Genomic DNA, 6316 nt, shown 5'->3' on the forward strand with positions numbered 1-6316 from the left:
TCCGGAAATGCTGTCCTCTTCAGAGAAGCTGTAAGAAGGGGAGAGGCTGCTAAAGAGTCCACATCAGTGCTGTTCTCCATGCTGTGTATAGCTGTATGTCCTATCATCTGGCATATTCTGACAAATTCAGGCACGCTTGCAGAACATGGTAGAGGAGGAGAAGGAAGTCTTAAATAACAGGTGTGCTCCAAGTACTGCTCTGGTTATTCTGACATGTCTGCCATGGTTAGAGTTGTTCACTGCTGCCTTGCAAAGATACTCAGATGGCAAGCTGCCAGCATCTGTGCAGAGTTATGAGGAACTGGCCAGTAGTACTGGCTTAACCTATCAATGCTGGCCATAGCTGGCCACAGGGGCTTTTTTGACTCATTTCTGGACTGCAGTGGATCAGTTCCTGACAGAGGCTCCTCACCTATTTCTAGGCGTGTCTAAGAGGCATGCCTCTTGAGTTGAGGCTCAAGGAGAACCAGAAGCATTTTTCCTGGTGGGTGAGCAATGGTATGTTTATGCCTGTATCATGTCAGGGCAAGTCCTTACTGAAACGAGGCACAACAAATTGTTTATCCAGTGTCTTTGTGAAAATACTGGCTTTACGATTTCAGGAGTTTGCAGGAGTTCATTCTCTATTAGTCTTTCTTCTACAAGCATAGTAGTGTGCTCAGTTAGTTTGATAGCGATTTCAGAGTTTGGTGAAGATGAGGAAAAGCCTGGAATTACTGTTTAACCAGTAATTCCACTGCCTGCTTCAGTAGAACTATTGCTAAAGCTCAGATACCTCACAGCTCTGATACTGCTTGCTTTTTGACAGGTCAGAGGTGGTTTGTGCTCCACTGTGGAAAGCATTACAAACCTTCAAGGTGAGGTTACTTCAGGCTGACAGACTACTGTTGCTTTGGTTGTAGCAGCTGACTTAACATTTCTCCTGTGCTAGTCTTCCTTGAGCCCTGCTTGTGGGATCTCAATTCCTGCTTCTGTCTGAGGAGCTCTGATCTGCTTGTTGTAACTTCAGGATTTCAGGTGTAGTCAAACAACAGTAAGCTTAGGACTTTGAATGACAAGCAGGGCAGGATGACTTGAAACTGCCTAAAATCTGTGGAAACTCCAGTGGTCTGCCCTGCAAGGTGAGGCAATTCTTTAGGCAATTTTTAGGTTTCCCCAGTTGAGTGTGGACACCAGAAGAGCAGGTGGACAACTTTGGTCTCTGTAAGTGCTCGTGGCAGTGTGATTTCCCACCAGTGGCCTGAAGCTGACCTGGCCAAGCCTTGTTCCTGGCTTTCCACAGGAGCTTTCCTCTACCATACAGCGCAGGCATCATCTGTCTGTCTCTGAGTGCCTCTACTTCTGTCAGCTTCATTTTGCTTTCTTCCAAGCAAGCCACATAAAGACAATGGAGACTAAACCTTCAGGACAGGAGCATGAAAAGTACAGCAGGTACAATGAAAAGTTCTGATAGCTAATCATCCTACCTGAGCCTGCGAATACTGTCCAGAGGCCAAGCTGATGGCTAGAATGGATGGAGTAAGAAAGCGTGTGCTGCAAGCCCAGGTGGGCTTTTAAAGACTACAAATTTAAAGACTAAATAACAAGTCGTAAATGATCTGTTGTCATGTTTGTGAGAATAGGAAAACAGTGTTTTTCCAGCTATCCACCAGCTGTCACCTGCACAGAAGGGACACAACAAGATGATATTACATCTCCTTGAGCATCTACTGCAGGGGCTTGGAGAGCAGCTAGCAGCCCTACATGCTGGGGTGGAGTATGTCCTGTGTTTGCAGGGACTGCCCATGCGGTTCGAGAACCTGGCTATTGGCTTTTAGTTCAGTGTAGATCCCAAAATATCATTTAGAACATTGCACAGCTAAGGGATTTGCCAAAGGCCCAGTCAAGTTTCCAGTAGCACCCAGAATTGTCACCTCCATCTGATGCCAAGTACAACCCAGGGTAAGCAGCAGACAGGTAGCTTATAGGGTGCTCTGAATATTTTCAAGAGATATATAAGACTTTGGATATAATCAGCCTATCCTAACCAGAGAAAATGAAACCATGGGTTTGGTGTCCCTTATCAAGCCCACCTGTCTCCTGCCAAAAGCTCTGCACTGACTGGTTAGGTATGCTCCTGTGAGATGTTGCATAACAATTTTTTCCCTTTCTTTCCACAGAGCTCATGGCTCAGCTCTGGTCAGTGGTTGGGTCCCTTTTGGAGCCCTCTAGAACTGGCTATTTTCTAACACAGGGCAGCTTCTGGACTCTTCTCACAGAGTCTCCACCCATCCACCCCCAGCCCTCACTACCAAAACCTTGCCTTATAAGCCCAATGCATGTTTGCACTTCCCTCGTCATACTTAAGTCATCAGCCTAGGAGCACAGAAACTTCATGTGAGCTCTATGACTTGTTTGCTGAGTGCTCATCACTTCCTTGTGGGTTTTTGGGTGGAAAAAAAGCCAGTTCCAGGAAAAAGAAAAGTTTCCTTTAAAAGGGCTGCTTCTGTCCATCCTGTCTTTTGCAGAAATAACTAGATGAAACTTGTAATAGCCCTCTGGCTGCTGGCAGTTGTTAGTCAACAGTTGTTCCTATTTTGATATCACTGGGCCCTTCTGTTACGCTTCATATCTTTCTGTTCCCTTTTAACCGTTTTGTCTCAGTTACTCCATATGCAGGACAGAATATGCGCTAGGATGTAGGTGTCAGTTGCTTCTTGATGACCAAAATCCTGGTCAAGATGTAGGTGTTGACCCACACCCAGTTCAGTATTTGAATTTCTGTGAATCATTTTCAGCATTTTTTTTTAACCTAAATGTGTGAGTGATGTAGGTATGTAGGTAAAATACCTATTTTCTTTCATCTCAAACAAATGCTCAGCTGGAGGGGGAAAAAAAAGTATTTGCATTCACTTTACTGTCAGTGAGCTGAACCAACACGGAGATTGTGGCAACTTCCTCTGATTGTAGTAACTTCCTCTTCCCGTTACTTCTACTGTCCATTCTCACCCTTATTATATGCTTAAGTAGGGGGAAGGATCCCCTTGAGAGGAGTTTCCATCTCAGTGCTGTTGGTGATCCCTCTTCCTCGGCCTTTGAGCTGCACAGCTTGCGCCAGCCTCTGGCCTTAGTGAGGAGCTGGGTGCTGTTTGCTGGGAGGAGCAGTGGGTCACGTTCTGATGTCCTCTGCTGCCTATGCAGCACAGTTGGAGTACCTCTATGTGCTGTCCTACTGTCAGGGCACCCCTGTGAAGGGACTGCCTGCAAGGCCTCTGCATTTCAATTCAGAGAGGTGGAGACAGTGGTCACAAAGGGGCCACCAGCCCAGGGGCCATGTGCCTAGCCCACGCCTAGGTCCCTGACCTCAGGCTCAGGGTGCCTGATTTGTCCTTTCCTTTCCTGGTCCCTGTGGGGAAGTGAGAGCTGTATGTGGAAGGGGGTAGAATTTGTGACAGCAGCAGTTCCCAGGGCTCTGCATCCTCTGTCCTGTTCCTCCTTTTGCAGGCAGAGCTAGCAGGAAGATTCCAGCCTGGCGAGAGCAGGAGGAAGTGAAAGCATTATGTTCGATTATTTCCACTCATTCATTCAGCCCAGGGTTTTGGCTGTGTTTGGGATCACGGAGCCCTGACAAGTTTGCTGCCGTTTCCTCCTACAACTGCTCGGTTACTTTGCTTCCTGCAGGCATCCCAAACCTCATGGGTCCATTACACATGCTTCCAGGTAGCTGCAAAGCATTAGCCTTGTTCACCCCTCCCTTGAACCTGAGTAGATAAAATCAGGCTCAAGGCTAAGCTACCATGAGAGCACAGCGGGTGTTGCTGCCCCCAAATCAGAGCCAGTCAGCCCTATGGGCTGTTGTCAGCCAACTTGGACATCTCTCCCTGCCTTAAGTCCAGGCAAGGAGCACGGAAACAAGCATGAAGCCCAAAACAAGCACATTTGAAAGACTCATATGACGAGGGAAAGTAGAGACTTGTCTCAGAACAGAGATGGAGGAGTTATCTCCCCCCTGCCCATGAAGTGCCCCTGCACAATAGATACGAGGTTCTAAGGCAGGAGAGAGGAGACTCCAGGAGAACAAGTAAAGACCTCGGAAAAAAAAAAAAACAAAAAAAAAAACAAAGAGAACTGAGAAAGGCCGACCACACAAAGTTGGATCAGTCTCCCAACTGCATCAAAACTAGTGCCACAAAAAAGGCGTGAAGGGTTTTAGTCATTGGAGACTCCTCTCTGAGAAGCACCGAGGCTCCCATTTGCCATCTGGACAATCTCTCCAGAGAGGTTTGCTGCCTGGGACCTGTATTTGTGGTATTACAAAGAGACTACTAAGTCTGGTGGGTTCCAAAGACTCCCACGTCCTACTTTTTCAAGTAGGATCAAATGAAGCTGTACCAAGGAAACTCTGAAATACCAAAAAGGAAAAATCTGTGTCCCTTGGAAATATGTTGAAGGGATCAGGAGCGCATGTAGTGTTCTCCTCTGTCCTCTCAGTTCGTGACTGGGACCCAGGAAGAAGGAGACAAAGGGGCCAAGTGAATTGGCTGCAAAGCTGGTACTGTGCCAAGGTTTTGGGTTCTACAGCCTTGGACAAGCTTTTGAGAGACTGGGTATGCTGATGCTGGATGGGGTGCAGCTGACCAGGTGGGACAAAAACTCACTGACAGCAGCCCTGCAGAGAAGGACTTGGGGGTTCTGGTAGACGAAAAGCTCGGCATGAGCCAGCAGTGCATGCTTGCATCCCATAAGGCCAATTGTGTCCTGGGCTGCATCAAAAGAGGCATGGTCAGCAGGTTGAGGGAGGTGATTGTCCTCCTCTGCTCTGCCCCTGTGAGGCCCTCCTTTGAGTCTTGCATCTAGGTCTGGGGCCCCCCAGCATGTTGATCTGTTAGAGCAGGTCCAGAGGAGGGCCACAACGGAGCTGGAGCACCTCTCCTATGAAGAAAGGCTGAGAGAGCTGGGGCTGTTCAGCCTACAGAAGAGAAGGCTCTGGGGTGACCTTGTTGTGGCTTTTCAGTACTTAAAGGGCACTTATAAAAAAGGTGGAGATTGACTCTGCCCAATCACATAAGGGGGGATGGTTTTAAACTAAAAGAGGGGAGATTCATATTATCAGTTAGGAGGAAATCCTTCATTATAAGGGTGGTGAGGCACTGGAACAGGTTGCCCAGAGAGGTTGTGGATGCCCCATCCCTGCAGGTGTTCAAGGCCAGGTTGGATGAGGCCCTGAGCAACTGATCTGGTGGGTGGCATCCCTGTCTATGGCAGGGGGATTGGAACTAGGTGATCTTTGAGGTCCCTTCCAACCCAAGCCATCCTATGATTATATGATTCTCCCTATCCTCACTCCCTTTATCAAGCAGTTCTTCACATCCCTAAATAGAAGAGATGCTCCTGGCCTATTTCCTTCCTCTTTGGCTCTGACTCACTGTGGCCAAGGCCTGGCTTGTCATTGCTGGAATTCAGCAGTCTTGAGACTTGTTCATAAAGGCCTCTTTCAAGCAAGGTCCAGTGTATGATCCTACCATCTCCATGCTCGCTGTTTCCAAGTCCAGGGCTTGGACACCTCCATGACTCCTTCTGTTTTTCCAAATTTCCATGGATATTTGGACACCAGGTCCTCAAATGTCTTGTCACAGTTGCACTCTACACCTTGCAAACTATCATCCCCCTTGATCATGTTTCCTTGTATCACTAACCTGCTCTGGGAATCAGGGGCAGGTGGACCTGCATCTCACAACAGTGTCAAAATGCAAAAATCGATGAGCAGAGCTGCACTAGTGCTGGGTTTCCTGTGTGTTGTTTCTGCTTGGCTGTTAGTTTTTCATGTCTGTGGGATGAAACTTCAGGAAAGACCAAGGACAGCCTTTGGTATCTTCTCCAACTACAACCAGTTTGTTAACTTGGTAAACTATAGGCTGCTAAGCTTGGGAGCAGCTGTTTGGTATCAATAGTTAAAATACATACATGAATGTATTTTGTTAGCTTTACTAGAATTCTCACAGTTCTGTTTAAGCCACTGTATGTTTCTGTCCCATTTCATTTAATTTCCCCATGTTTTCTTATTTTTAAACATATTTGTATCCACCCCTGGATATGATAATGAGCTTAATGAAGAACATGCTAAACATATATGGCTATAACTTGATTCTCCATCCAAATTATGCTAAACATCACCCTGTGGGGGGAAGTTTAAGTTTAGAGTATAAAGGAAAATTGTTAGTGTTAGAAAAAACATCATTAGTGTTAGCATTAGTTAGATAAAGTGAGAAAAAAAATAGAAAAGTGGGTGGTGGGGGGAGAGAAGAGATTGGAGACCTAGAAGAGGCAGTTGAAGGGC

The sequence above is a fragment of the Anas platyrhynchos genome, chromosome 24, assembly GCF_047663525.1.
Source record: "Anas platyrhynchos isolate ZD024472 breed Pekin duck chromosome 24, IASCAAS_PekinDuck_T2T, whole genome shotgun sequence".
Classification (NCBI taxonomy): Eukaryota; Metazoa; Chordata; class Aves; order Anseriformes; family Anatidae; genus Anas; species Anas platyrhynchos.